Raw genomic sequence first — 15,900 nt, 5'->3', positions numbered from 1 at the left:
AGCAACCTACTGAATGGGAGAAGATATTTGCAAATGCTATATCCAAAATATATAAAGAACTCGTATAACTCAAGAGCAAGAAAAATTCTGATTTAAAAATGGGCAGAGGACGTGAATAGACGTTTCTCCAAAGGAGACATACAGATGGCTAACAGACACATGAAAAGACGCTCAACATCACTAATCATCAAGGAAATGCAAATCAAAACCACAGTGAGGTATCACCTCATACCTGTCAGAATGGCAATTATCAAAAAGACAAGCAATAACAAGTGTTGGCAAGGAAGTGGAAAAAAAGGAAACCCTTGTGCACTGTTGGTGGAAATGTAAACTGGTGTAGCCACTATGGAAAACAGTATGAAGGTTCCTCAAAAAATTAAAAATAGAGCTCCCACATGATCCAGCAATTCCATTTCTAGGTATTTATACAAAGGAAATGAAAACACTTTTGAAAAGATATATATAAACCTATGTTCATTGCAGCATTATTTACAATCACCAAGATGTGGAAGCAACCCAAGAGTCCATTGATAAATGAATGGATAAAGAAGATGTGGCATATATACACAATGGAATGTTACTCAGCCATAAAAAAGAATGCAATCTTGGGTCCGGCCCAGTGGCATAGTGGTTAAGTTCGCACACTCTGCTTCAGTGGCCGGGGGTTCACAGCTTCAGATCCTGGGGGCCGACCTACACACCACTCATCAAGCCATGCTGTGGCAGCATCCCACATACAAAATAGATGAAGAATTGGCACAGATGTTAGCTCGGGGACAATCTCCTTCAAGCAAAGAAAGGAAGATTGGCAACAGATAATAGTTCAGGGCCAATCTTCCTCACAAAAAGAAAAAAAGAATGCAATCTTGCCATTGGTAACAACGTGGATGGACCTAGAGGGTATTATGCTAAGTGAAATATGTCAGACAGAGGAAGACAAATACCATGTGATTTTACTTTTATGTGGAATCTAAAAAACAAAACAACTGAACAAACAAAACAAAACAGAAACAAACTCATAGATACATAGAAGAAACTCATGGTTGTCAGAGGGGAAATGGGTGGGGGCATGGGCAAAACAGGTGAAGGGAATTAAGACATACAAACTTTCCATTACAAAATAAATAACTCATGGGGGCATAATGTACAGCATAGGGAATAAAGTCAATATATTGTAATGACTTTGTATGGTGACAGATGATTACTAAACTTGTCATGTGATCATTTTGTAATGTATATAAATGTCGAATCACTGTGTCATATGCCTGGAACTAATGTAATATTGTATGTCAACTATACTTCAATTAAAAAAAAAAGATGAAGCATTAACAAGAAACAAGATATTTGTGTGACCTCAAAGTATCTCCCCTATAACATTCATTAATTACTGTGGTAGTTATATCATATGTCCACATATTCTTTGATATTCCTCTCTCCAGGAAGTGGGGCTTAGTTCCCTTGCCTTTGAGTGTGGGCTGGACTTACTGACTCACTTCTAAAGAATAATGTCTTCGTTCAGGCTGCTCTAACAGAATACCACAGACTAGGTAGTTTATAAACAAGAGAAATTTATTACTCACAGTTCTAGAGGCTGGGAAGTCCAAGATCAAGGTGGAAGCAGATTTGGTGTCTGGTGAGAGCCACTTCCTGGTCCACAGGTAGCTGTCTTCCCCCTGTATCCTCACATGGTGGAAGGGGAAAGAGAGCTGTCTGGGGTCTCTGGGTCACTAATCCCATTCATAAGGGCTCCACCTTCATGACCTAATCACCTCCCAAATGCCTCACCTCCCAGTACCATCACCTTGGGGTTTAGGAGTTCAACATATAAATTTGGGAGGAGAACACAAATGCTCAGTACAGAACAAATGGAGTATGAAAAGGGAAAAATAATAACATTGCAGTAGAGTAATAAAAAAACATACCACTTGGGTAAGAGGTCAAGGTCAACAGCACTAGTAATAAGTCATGTTGATCTCATGCATCCCTTAATATGATGCACTGACAAGGCATCTTCTCCCCCAAAATCTGTAATCTCAGTCTAATCATGAGAGAATATCAGATGACCCCAGACCAAGAGACATTCTGCAAAACCTGACCCATACTCTTCAAGAGTGTCAAGGTCATGAAGAACAAGGAAAGACTGAGGAAGTGTCACAGATTGGAGGACAGTAAGGAGTGTGACAACTAAATGCAATGTGTGATCCTGAATTTTATCCTTGAACAGAAAAAAAGGACATTAGTGGAGAAACCAGTAAGATGTGAATAAAATCTGTGGTTTAGTCTTTAAAAACACCTTCCAGTGTCTAAATAGCAAAGTACAAACTCCAGCGCTGGGCACAGCAGACCTTCCGACTGTAACTCAGATGCCTCTTGTGCCCTCTCTTGCCACCTCCCAATTTGCTCTCTCCTCTCAGCCATCCCAGAGTAAGTGAAGGCCCCTGAGTAAACTAAGCCAGACACACTTTCCTGTCTTTTCTGTTCTTTCACTTTCTGCCTGGAATGACTTCTCTCCCCTGCTCCATAAGCCCACTCATCCGTTGATCTGATAACTATCTTTTTAAAGTTCAGTCCAAGAATTTCTTTCTCAAAGAATTTTTTTTCCTGACCATCCTCACATCGCAGTGGCCAGTCTTTCTCTCCCTCTCTCTCTGTCTTTCACTGACACCAGGAATGACACACCTACATTTTTCTTTATTTTAAGATTGGCACCTGAGCTTAACATCTGTTGCCAATCTTCTTTTTTTTCTTTTTCTTCTCCCTAAAGCCCCCCAGTACATAATTGTATATTCTAGTTGTGAGTGCCTCCAGCTGTGCTATGTGGGACATGGCCTCAGAATGGCTTGACGAGCGGTGCCATGTCCTCACCCAGTATCCGAACCGGCAAAACCCTGGGCCGTGAAGCAGAGTGTGCGAACTTAACCACTGGACCACAGGGCCGGCCCCTTGTCATACCTACTTTTATCAGCATCTATAACATTTTAGTGCATTTCTTTAAATAACTGTATCTTCCTCTTCTAAGTAATAAAATTCTTCAGAGAATCCTGATCTTGTTCATCTTTTATAGCCTCAGAGATTAGCACATGCTTTATACATTTGAATGAATTAATGAACAAATGAATGAATTAATAAATGAGTAATGAACAAGCCCACACTAGAAATCCATTGGCTAGAAATGATAGATGTGTAAATTCATCTCAGCTCTGCGACATTTTTGAAGAAAATATTCACTCAAAATTTCAAAATGCTTTGTAAGAGTACATACATCAATTCATAAAACACATCTTGAGGTCAGCAGACATCCTGGTGGAGAGAAAAGCCCTGCCACAAATAAGCCCACCTCATGGAGGGCCCAGGCCCAGGAGCTCAGTTCTGATCACTTCTCGCTCCCAGTTACTCAGTCAGCTCGATTAAAACAGCCCCACAAAGAGCCACACTGGGCCTCCTTCAAATGCACAGCTGTTATTTCAGTCAAATCTGTACTGTGAAGTTATATACCTTCCAAAACTCTCCCACGTCCACTAAGTGGCTTCCTAACACACCTGCAGAGCCAAAACTCCTTTTCTTTGGCGTCTTTCACCAAACTTCCCATACAAATTTTTAGTGAACTGCCATCCACCTGGGCATCTGTATGAATTCTGTGTTCCTTCTCTCGGTGTGAGCGTTTCAGTAAGTGCACAGTGATGCATCTTCATTAATTGTGGGGATGCGCCCTCATTGGAATGTTGATGCACGTAGCTGTCTGTGCTCTTGTTCACGCATGGCCTGAAAAAACATGATAGAAATTGTGCCTCTCAAGTCATCTTAGGACACAAGGAGAGCGTCTAAAGCGAAGCAAAGGTTGTCCAGCTTGAAGATCTATGAGTATGGGCTGGACTTGAGAGAAGATGAAATTCATTGATATGACCATAATCAATAAATTTATCTATAAAGCACATACATACATAGATTGTGCTAAAATTGTGGTATGTACAAAAGTTTAACATACTGTTTCTACCATGAGAAGAAGAGAGATCTAGAGGTGGCGACCATCTATATCCCTTTAAAAAAACTAACACTACAAAAAGTATGGATAAAGCTCAGCTTCAAAGACCCCATCTCTCCCTTCGCAGGGGATGCTGGACAATAAAGTTAGACCCCAGCGCATCATCTTGACAGAGTGGAGGAAACATAAACTACATCAGTCCCTGCCTGTGACCAGGGTTCAGAACTTAAAAAGTGTCCCCTAGTCCCAATCTGGCCATCAAAGGAGAACTGGCTTCCCACTCCAGTTCTTTCCCATTGCTTCAGAAACAAGGAACTTTTCTTGGATTGGCTAATTTCCAGCTAGAAAGTAGGCAGAGGTGAGGGCAGCTAGTTACTATCTGCTCAACTACATTATCTAACTTAGGAGTAAAAAGTTTAAGTCAGAACAATCTTCCAGTTGGGTCACTCCTGTGCACAAATACAAAGGTATCTTTTGACTCATGAAATCTTTTGAGCCAATATACTCTCTGAATCTTCATTATTATGACACCGACATCTGTCTTTTCCAAACACAGGGAAACATACACGTACAAGCATTCCCTTTCATCTCAGTCCCCAATGGTCTCAAGGAGAATTTTATGAAAAATACTCTGCCACTTTGATAAATAAGAGCAATAGGAGTTGAGAGAAGGGAAAGTTTAAGAGAAGTTGAGACTTCAGCTTAGCTTTGAAGAACAAATAGACTTAAAATGGTGACGAGAGGAGAACAGATAGTCTGGACAGCGGAGCAAAGGCACAGGCAGGAATGCATATGGTGGATTCAGCGTAATTGCAGACTGGCTGAACGAGGGAATGCCTGCAGGGGCAATGGGAATTGTGGTTAGAAAGTCAGGCTGATGGCATATGCGGAAGGTCTGCAATGTCAGGAGAGGGATTTTCCTGCGTAAATGTGGGAATGCGAGCCAACTATGATCTGTGTTCAGAGGAGGGATATGTTGGGAGCAATATCTTAGAAAGCAGAAATGTGCTACCTGGATTAGGGAAGACCCTAGAGGCCAGAGGAAAGTGGTAGAGCCCCTATCTTAGCAGAGTTCCAATAGAAAGGAAGAGGAATGTGGGAAAATGCTGTGAAGGAAAAATGGACAGGATTTAAACATAGATCGGGTGTGGAGAAGAAAGAGGAGACGGGTGACTCCCAGAGTAACCAAGAGAACAGCCACACATCTAAAGAGAAGAGTAACGACTCTGGAGCCAACTGCATGAGTTCGACTTCTGTCTCTCACACTTACTAGCTGTGTGACTTTAGGGAAATTACTTAGCCTTTCTGTGCCTCAGTTTCATCATCTTTAAAATGAGGGTGATAATAACATCAACCTCATAAGATTGTTGCGATATTACATGACTTGAAATATGTAAAACATTTAGAATAGTTCCTGGCACCCAGAAAAAAAAGTAAGTTTAGATGCTGTTGTTATTACAGAAAAATCAAGACTAATAGCAGTAGGGATAAAAAACTAAATCCCTTCAGAAATTTCTCTGGTGAGAACGGAGAGAGAAACTTGGAGCTGGAACATATTACAGTAAGTCATTTTTACCACTTAATGGTAAGTCGTATTTGCCATCAGGGCATGCAGCTCCTCTTTCATCTCCTCTGCGCTCCTAACACATGTTCCCCAGACACCCTCATGTGTCCATTCCTCCTAACAGATCCGCCCGAAAATTTCCAACCCTAGTTTATTTAAATGGAAACGAAATTTCACTTGGGATACTTACTGGTTGAAAGAGGATTTTAAAATCATTTTTTAAGTAGAGAAGCAGCATTCTAAATGCAGACGGTTCCAAGAGGGACACTAGCAGGAGGACTTTGCTCTGAATATTATGTAATCGGGGCATCTAAGAATGAAAATCAAGCCCAGGAATGTTTGCCCCCTATCCTGCCTCAGACAAGGGCATTGCCAAGCTCTCTGTCACCATTTCCCTGACTGCAAAGTGAGGCTAAAAATACAAATATGACTCTAAGAGGAACTGTAGTTGTTCGAGAGAAAAGGAACAAGGGAAAAGGAGTAAATAAAGAAAAAAGAGAATGCATATTTGGAAACTATTACACATTATTAGATTGGGGGAGGGGGAGAATTGGGGCATTTAAATGCTTAGTGTAAGAGAGAAGTTGGGAATTAGGAACACTGGCCTTAGTCTCTGAGCCACAACTGAGCCACCACTGGACTTGAAACAAATTGCTTGATCTTTACCTGCCTTAGGTTACCCTGGATATGGTGAGACTTTGGTCTGATCCCCTGGGTTCCTTAAGCGACAGGAGACTTGAGGAAAGGCATCGTTTTCATTCAGCTGGTTTTCATTTTCGTAGTATAATGATGATGAAGCTAGCAAGAATCAGGACTAATGTAACATCGAGGAGCTCAAGGTGTGCTACACATACTATTGTCACTCTCAATGTTTTTGCTATTTTGGTCCACATTTTGCCCCCGTTGGTAGTGCCAGTCCGCCTCAATGTATTCATCATTACAAAGCCTCCCTACTTTAGACAGAAACCTCCCAGTTGCTATTTTAAAAGGTTGCAAAGTGAAACGTTTCTTTCCAATAGTCAGAGGAAAGAGAGAACTGAAGTTTGAGGCAGCTTCGCATATGTGACTTTTTTTCTTAAAAGGAAGCATCGCACTTCAAGGTAAATGCCGACATTATTTAATGGATGACCAAATTCATCAGACTCACACAGGCTCTTCCTGGTGTGTGTGGTCATGTCTCTGGCCTCAGCCTCCCCCAGACCCTCCCAGGGAGGTTTATGCCGTCCCTCATTTCCACACGCAGTCCCACCCTAATTTCTGAGCCAGTTCTGCCTGAGGCCAAAAGTGTATTAATTGTCTCATCACGTCCTGCTGCTCCAGCATCAGTTTAGACTCGCCAGCCATAGGCCCAGCCACGACTGCTGGGTTCACACGTTCTCCCTAAATTCTTCCCTGTTCCTTGATCAGACCCGGTCCCTAGATTCCCAAAAACTCCCTGGTGTCAGCTTCATCTGAGCTACAGCTCTCCCATCAAGGCCCTCTGCCAACCTTACAATCCATAAGCCCCACAGTTCTAACCAGTTATCTTGCCTATTTGCCCAGACATAGACTAGACAATGGACATCTCATCAATGGCTTATGAAGACATGCAACCAACCTCCACAGGGTCTCTCTATGCCTTGAAGTTGTATCTGCCCTCTAGAACCTTGTCATTGGCTCTAAAGCAGAGGGGACTCTGAAATAATTGAGATTAACTTTCTTACTAGCCCAGTGGGATAGGGATTCTAATAGAATTATGTCATTTTAGAAAATAAAGTAATTTTATACACACTTCTGAATTTCGGAATGAGGTCCATTCCTCCCACTATTTTGCCAGCATCCACCTTCCTGGGCCTGGGCTATACTTCTACTTGCTGGCTGGCATTCCGCTACCAATAGGCAGAACTCTCAGATGACAAGTGACTCCCCATCTGACTCCCACGTTTGAACAGCCACCTGCAGTAGCTGCTCCCTATACCACAAATTGTACCAAAGCACTTTCTCTGCCATCTTGGTAGGAAAACTCCAACCCTCTTGCCATTTGACTCTCTCCTAAAACTCCAGACAGTCTTTCTTAACCAATGGACTCTCTCCCCAAGAAAAAGCACCCACTCTTACAGAGAATACAGGGAAATGTATTTTGGCCACAGGGGGTTCACTGACCAGTCAGAGGCCAATGCATGTGCCCCAAATTAAGAACCCCTGCCTTCGATTACATGGTTCAGACATGCTCAGTTCATCTCACTTACCCAGCAGCTGAGAAATGGGGTGGACACCTCCACCTCCAAGCCACTGATAGTAATGCTGGATTCTGCAAGATAGCCATCTGGCTTAACTGCCCCATCTTGGGGATAGTGGGCATACTTCTAGAACATTTATGTGTAAAAATTATGGCTTTCGTTAAAAACTAAGTAACGCATGTCATTTAAATAAGATCTATCTCAATTCCACAATGATCCATTGAAAAATAATTTCAGTGGGGAAAAATTAGACTAGAATTCCAGCTGGGGTTATCAGGAGTAAATACCCCAGTAAAGGAGGCAGGGACCTTCCTGGCCCGTCCTGCCCCTCCCAAGCCTTAGGGCAGAGCTGGGAAGGGAGTATCTCTGATTAAGGCTTTTGTGGCCTGGATCATTGGTTCTAGAAACACAAATGTGCCAACGAACAGTTGAGATGCAGAAAATAGATCCAATTTTAGCAGGAAACTTGAAGAGCAGCTTGTCCTTTGTTCTTCCTTTTTTCTTCCTAAGGGTTCTGCGGCTAGAGAAGAGGTGAGGATGGGACTGAGATGAATAAGATTTTGCCTCCTTTTCCCTCTCACCAATAATACCATCCATCAACAGTTACAAACCAAACCTAAGACTGGAGTGAGAATATATCATAAATATTTTCACTTCTTTTTTACATACAGAGAATCACGAAATCAATGTTGGAAAGATCGTTTCGTCTCCTAGAATAAATCACCCCTGTCTTTTAGTCTCTCTGAGAATGATGACTCCCCAAGTTCTGAGCCGATATTTTATGCCCCTGACATTCATTCATTCAACAAATATTTATTGTGCGTATACTATATGTCAAGTCCTGTTCTAGACACAAGGGATGCACAGGGACCTGCAGAGACTGTGCTCTTAGGGAGTCACAGAGAACTAGAAAGGCCATCATCCAAGAAATGTAACATCTGTGAGGCAAAAGAATTGTGGGTGCTGCCCACCGGCAGACCCACCCTAGATGAGAAGTTCTTCTTCATATCTAACTGAAATCCATTTTGCATCGTTCAAGGCCATTTTTCCTTGACACAAATAGAGAAGAGATAATCATTCCTTTTGTTAAAACCTTCATAAAGCGGTTACACTCATGAAATCATTCCTTATTCTTCTCTTCTCTTGATTAAACAGCTCCAGCTCCTTTAACACTGCCTCACAGGGCATATTTCCTTGCCTTTAATAACTTTCCTCACATCGGTGCAGACCTCTCCCATTAATAGGGCACTTTGCCGTTTACAGAGCACTTCCGCATCATTATCACACTTCGATCCTCACAACAACCCCATAAGGAAGATACTGCAGATATTTGCTGAGCGCCAAGTATACCCAAGGCTCTCTTCTAGGTCTGTAGGGGGGCTGTGTCACTTTACACTTGTCCCCGTTGAAATTTATCCCAGTTTTGTAGAGCCATTTTCTCAACAAGTCAAGGCCATTTTGAATTTTATTTCTGTCTTGCAGAGAAATAACTACCCCACCTAATTTAGTGCCAGTTGCAAATTTAATGAGCATAGTCTTAACTCCTTTATCCAGGCCATCAATATAGTTATTGAGTAGGATAGATCCTGGCCCCCATACCTCTGGGACAGCACTCAATATGTCCCCCCAGATTGATACCAGGCCATTGACAACTCCTCTTGGGCTGAAGCCTTCCTGTCTCCAGCAGAAGTGTAGATAGGGACATACTTTTCCAACATGTCAAAGACAATGCCTGATTTTAAAAAAATCAAAATCTTTACTAAAATTGAGAGAGATCCCGTCTATAGATTCCCCCGGTGTATGCAGCCTCTCACAATCATGGGAGGAAATTAAATCAGCCTGGCACTATTTGCTCTTTACAAAGCTTTGCTGATTGCTACTTAGTATTTTATGTCCTTTCAGGTGCTATCCAATTGATTATTTGATGATTTATTCCAAGATCTTCCCAGGTATTGATGTTAAGCTCACAGGTCTGAAATTTCCAGGTCTTCCTATCTTTCTCTCAGCGATGGGCACCTCATTTACCCTTGTGCTATCCTTAGGGGCTTTTCCAATCCTCTGTGATTTGGGGGAAACAGTGGCTAATAGTCCTAAGATGAAAGTTGAAAATTCATTCAGCGTCCTACAGGGCAAGCCATCAGGTCCTGCTGACTAGAACATATTAGGTTTTCCTAAGTTTTCTAACTATGTCGTCCCTTTGGCCTTCTATCCTCCTATTACAACTGGGACTTATTCCAGGGAGCAATTTAGAGCTGATATTATCTCCCCCCTCATGGAGGGGAGTGAAGAGGACCTTGTAAAAAATAAAGTAAATAAAATAAAAAGCTCTACCTTTTCATTCTCTTCTGCTTTAGCATCTCTGGCAGACACAATGCCACATATTCAAATCACGTTTCCTTCTCCTCTTCTCGGCCATACTGGAAGACTGCATTTCCCAGACTCCCTTGCATCAAACTGAGGTCATGGGATGGGAATGGGCCAATCTAATGATGGAAGGAATGATGGCAACCATGTTCTGGCCTGGACACAAAACTCTCTGTGTGACCCTCCATGTTTTCTCTTCCCCTTTGCTGAAAATCACAGGCATGGTATGCTGATGAGGCAACAACCCAAGAGGAAAGGAGATGGGACACATGAACAACCACTCAGGAGCGCTCCCCAGGAGATCTACCCAATCTGCCTTGGGCTGTGACATGGAGAAGAGATGCATTCTGCTGCTGTTAGACCACCAGCTATTAGGAAGGGTTTTTTCATGTTGATGCAAATCTCTCTCCCTACAGTCTTCTCACACTAACCTGAGTTTTGCCCTTTGAGATCTTATGGGGGATATTTCTCTGTCGATTATGAAGTAACATTTTCTCTGAGCATCCTTTTTGGACTTCACGAAATATTTAAAGAATATCTTTTTTTATTTTCTATCATCTTTCCTAGGAAAATATCTTTAACTTTGCTAATCAGTCATACTATTTCATATATTTATGTAAATTGTTATTTCATTTTGAGGAGCTGTTGCCAAAGGACCTTCATCCATCGTGTGATACACAAAGAGAAAACTGACAAGATCAAATTTTTTTTAATTATAAAGAATTACAATGGGTTAGATATCTGTGTGTGTTTGTGTGTGTGTGTGTGTGTGCGCGTATTTTCATTTGAAAAGGTTCTGTAAGGTTCATTTGAAAAGATTCTTATTTAACAGAAAGAGTAGTATAACAAATACCCATGTATCTACTACCCAATAAATGTTCACATTTCTTGATATATATAAGAAACCAACCTGACAGGCCAGGCCTGCTGTTCCTCTCCTTGTCTCATTTCTTTTACTCCCACTTCAGAGAAAACCAGTCTGCCTTTTTGTACTTTAACTACATATATATATATATATATATATATATATATCTCTCTGATCACAAAGAATGTATTATGTTGTATTGTGTTTTAGTTTACATGAATGCCAGTTTTGCATGTATCTCCACATAATTTGATTTTTCACTTAAAAAATTATATTTTGATATAATCCATGTGATATATATAGATCTAGTTTATTCATCTTTAACTGCTCTGTAGTTTTAATCCAACGTATAAATATAGCCATAGCTTATTTATCCATTTCCCTATTCATATACGGACATTTAGGTTATTTCTAATTTATCACTATTACAATAATGCCAATTGCTCTCCGAAGTGGTTATACCGCTTTCCTTTCCCTCAAGTCGTGTACGCGAGCTCCTAGCTCACCATCCCTTTAAGGGCACTCGGCATCATTGAAACAGTCTTACTTCTGCCAGTCTTTTACATCTTACTGTTTAAGTCTGTATTTCATTCTATTCAGTCTTCATTTGTGTCCTTCAACGGTTGGTAATACTCTTCCAAAAGGTGCTATGATTATTATTCATATGAATTCTAAGATATCGTATAGTTTTGTTGATCATATAAATGAAGCGTTTTGTACTACTACATTTTCTAATTGAAAATTAGAAATATTATCTCTGGTATTCAGAAATGCCATTGATTTTCGTGCAGTTAATAATTCTCCAAAGTGAAACAGGGTTTATAGCAAACAAACAATGTAGGAAAGCAAACTGTCAACTTTTAAAAGTATTTTATAGCATTTTTATTTGCTAATATAAGGCTCGGATTTCTTTCAATCAACAAATATTATTTAATGCCTAATAGGTCCTAGACCCTGTGCTTAACACAGGGCCTACTCCAGTGAGAAGAAGACAGATAATGCCTGCAGCTCATGGCCCCACTAATCATCTAATGGCATCAGTAAAAAAGCAGATACAGGGGCCGGCCTGGTGGCGTAGTGGTTAAGTTCATACACTCCGGCCCACGGTTCACAGGTTTGTATCCCAGTGTGGACTTACACACCACTTATCAAGCCATGCTGTGGCAGTATCCCACATAAAATAGAGGAAGATTGGCACAGATGTTAGCTCAGGGCCAATCTCCTCACCAAAAAAAAAAAAGGAAAGAGTGAAATGAGATCTTTTTTGTATTTATTGAGAAGTCACTTTCCATGATTGCAGGAATTCAGTAGTTCTTGGAATTCCAGTGCTCCCTCTGATTTTTCCAAACTCTAGAACCCAAGTTTCTACATTTGTTTCCTTCTGCAACGTGATGTCACTGCAAGAAATCAATCCTCCACTTTCTGGTAGATGATGCCGGGTCCTATAATTGCGGGGCACTGCTTTCATCATGCCCTGTCACTCACACTCACCTGCCCACACCTCATCAAATACCAGTACTTGAGCTCTCTCTTCTACATCACCATTGCCTCTGGGTCACTGAAGAGTGGGAGACAGGGAGACTATCCCCTCAGCACCATTTGAGTACAATTCAACACATTCTCTGGGCACAGGTACACCTCCTTCTACTGGGGGATCCATAAGCAACCTGTAGGCAACTGGCAGTAAATGACTCTCTGATAGTCCCAAGAAGAGCAAGTCCACTTCCCAGTCCCTCCACTTAGGCCACTGCCTACCCTCTCTTACATGCAAGGAATCTGCTGCAGGATTGGCACCACTTCCATGGGCTTCTCTGGGAATGTCCCTGAGCAGTATCTCAATAAACTCACCAGGGACTTCTCCCTATTTCCTCCCTTCTGAGCCCTGCCCCCACCCAAGTCCTCCAAAGTGATCTGATTTTCTCTATATTCTTTTTCCAACCTATTGTGATGGTATAAAATTCGTCATAAGCTTTCCTTCTCTTTTGATTCTCAAGAGCCTATAATGAAAGTCAAATAGAGTGAGGATTGAGTCTGTCTTCTGCAATCGCAATCCTAAATCTCCTCAAGGAAATGCAGCTACAAACCAGAGGATGAGTCATAAATCATGAAATGCAAAAACAAAAACATAAACATTAAAACTCTAAGATATTACCATACTACACAGCAAAGCTGAGAGGCAAGAACATAGAGTTCTGAAGCCAAACTATCTAGGTTTGAATCCCAAGTCAGCCATTTACTGGTATGTAATTTTGAGCAAGTTACTTGACTTCTCTGTGCTTCACTTTTCTTATCAGTAAATTGGAGTTGATAATAATCTATCTCAAAGTATTGTTGTGATAATTAAATAAAGTCAACACGTGTTAAGCACTTAGAACACTGCCAGGCACAGAGCAAGCACTCAAATATTCTCCATTATTATATAATTATAGGTGACTCACGGCTAGTTCACATTCAGTTAATCTCAGAGCATCGCGAGTCTAGAAGCTTATCTCGGTGCTCCCATGATTGGCTTATGCCTCAAGATGGAGTGATCAGCATCTTGAAGCTCTGCATCCTCATTAACCCGCACTTCATTCAGCTGTCTGCCTCTTTGATGCCTGTTTTCCGAGAAATGTATGGCCCAGATGTCTCTCTAGGAGATTTCACACTCTTATTACTGAATAGCATTTCAACTAGAAATGTCTTTCTGGTCTCCTACCATAAAGATATCCACATAGCACACTGCCTCATTTCATTCACGTCTCTACTAAATGTCGCTTCCATGGAGAAGCTACCTCTAAAAAAATAACCTGATACCCTTCATCCCATCTATTCTGTTTTAGTTTTCTCCATTAACACTTACCACTACGTGACTCTCTCTCTCTCTCTCTGTCTCTCTCTCTCTTTCTCCTTCTCTCTCTCTCATTCTCTCACTCTCTCTTTCTAAGTGGTTTTTTTCTCCTAAGTTCCAGGCCTAAGACTGGCCCTTAACCCATTACTTCTGACCTCCACAAAAACTTCACACTGATCTTCCTGGCTCCTCCTGGTCCAACCCCATGTGATTCTGAAAAGACAATTTTGAACAACTTCCCTCCTCCCATAAAAGCTATACCTCTACTACAGCAAATAACTCTGTGTTTTTAGAGAATCTATGTTGTCCCTGGCCCATATCCAAATTCATTCTCTCTGGGGATGGAATGAGACATAGGAAAGGCTCCCGGTTTCTATTTTGCTCCTTAACTTTTGGGGAGTGGTGTGGACAAAGAACCGTCTGAGATCAGATACATAGACACGCATGCACAGCATTTTGCATGTGGCTGGAGAGGGTTCATCGATCCCATTGTGGTGCTTTAAAATGAATACTCCAAGGTTTAATACCAGAAATTCTAAGTAGGAGAATTCCTACTTAGGAATGGAGCCAAGGAATTTGCATTTTAAGCAAAAACCTAGGGTTATTCTGGTGCAGGTTGTCCCTGAAAGACACTTTCAGAAACATTGCCCAAGAGTTCCTCAGACACCAGATTAAAAGCCCAATGCCATGGGACAAAAAATAGTTAATTTTCAAGAAGCACTTTCCAGTGAGAGGCATTGCTCTCTTATCCTCATTTCAAATTCCTGGTCAAATGTCATCTCCTCAGAGAGAACGTCCATGACCAGCTTGTACTCATTCTCCAAGATGGCTTATTCCTTTATAGTAGTTATCGCTCTGTAATTATTTTCTATTTATTTATTCATTCATTTAGTAATTTTGGGTCTTCTCCCAGAGCAATGCAGGCTTCATGGGGGCAAAGGATTGTTTGTCTTTTCATTGCTATATCTCCAGTACCTAGAACATTGCCATAGTAGGTGTATACTAAATGAATAATGATTAAGTGAATAAATTTGTGAGTGAGTAATTCGCTTTAGTTCATAACATCCTTCAGGTTTTCAGCCAGAATACTACTTGGCAATAAACTCTATTCACTAAATACATCTATTGAAGAGGATTCAGGGAAAAATATATGCTGCTATTTTGTAACTGACAGATATGAGGCCTTGATGTTGTCTGGGAACATCATTTGAACAATGGCAGAATTCTGGGACTTAGAGAATGCTTCTGCCTTCATCAGCTGCATTAACGCTGGGCATCTGATTTTGTTGACTCTCTGTGCTAAAGGATAGAGGTAGTAACACACAACTGCATCCCTCCCTCAAAAGCCACCCACTGACGCCCACTGTACCCAGTTAGCAGACCAGGAGGATCAAAACACTGCTGCTCCAAAGCTACTCCACTGCCATGGAGGGGAGCGTACTTTCAACTTTTCCTGGGTGGTAGCAATTAAACAGCATTTCCTTTTTATTTTATCTTCTGAATCTCTTCCTCTCGCTCCCTCTCAACTTATCTCTTGGATTTTTTTTCCCCAGGAAAACTTTCCCAAAAACTCACAAAATGTTCCAAACCTCCGCATGGGTTTACACCCTGAGAATCTGTTATTCATGAAGCAGGCCTTTTGAAGTCTGCTTTCTCAGGATTGATGCTTTATCTTTACACAGCGAACATGAACGCTGGCTCAAAGGGCCTCTGACAATCACTTAGGAATAACTCAGACATTTGTGTCTGGGCAAGGTCTCCCCTACACAGGGAACCTTTTGTAAATATTAGTTACTAGAACCGTAACACTAATAGATGTAGTTAATAATTATCACAATGTGCCAAAACTGCACAGTTTGCTCCCTGATTACAATATTAAATTGCTATTGAGCTGTGGTATTCGCTTCAGGCAATACTAGTAAGAACCCCCCAAAGACCCTGGCTGGCCTCGCTGTACAAAACTGGAAAATGTTCCGCAGCATACAATGCTCAGGCAGCAGTGGGCTTTGCCAGAAAACAAACACAAAACTCAGACAATAGAAGGAAAGTTTTATCAGAGCTGAAGTGTCCTTTCAC

Source organism: Equus asinus, chromosome 7 (genome assembly GCF_041296235.1).
Source record: "Equus asinus isolate D_3611 breed Donkey chromosome 7, EquAss-T2T_v2, whole genome shotgun sequence".
NCBI classification, from domain to species: Eukaryota; Metazoa; Chordata; class Mammalia; order Perissodactyla; family Equidae; genus Equus; species Equus asinus.
This window is presented reverse-complemented; position numbering follows the sequence as displayed.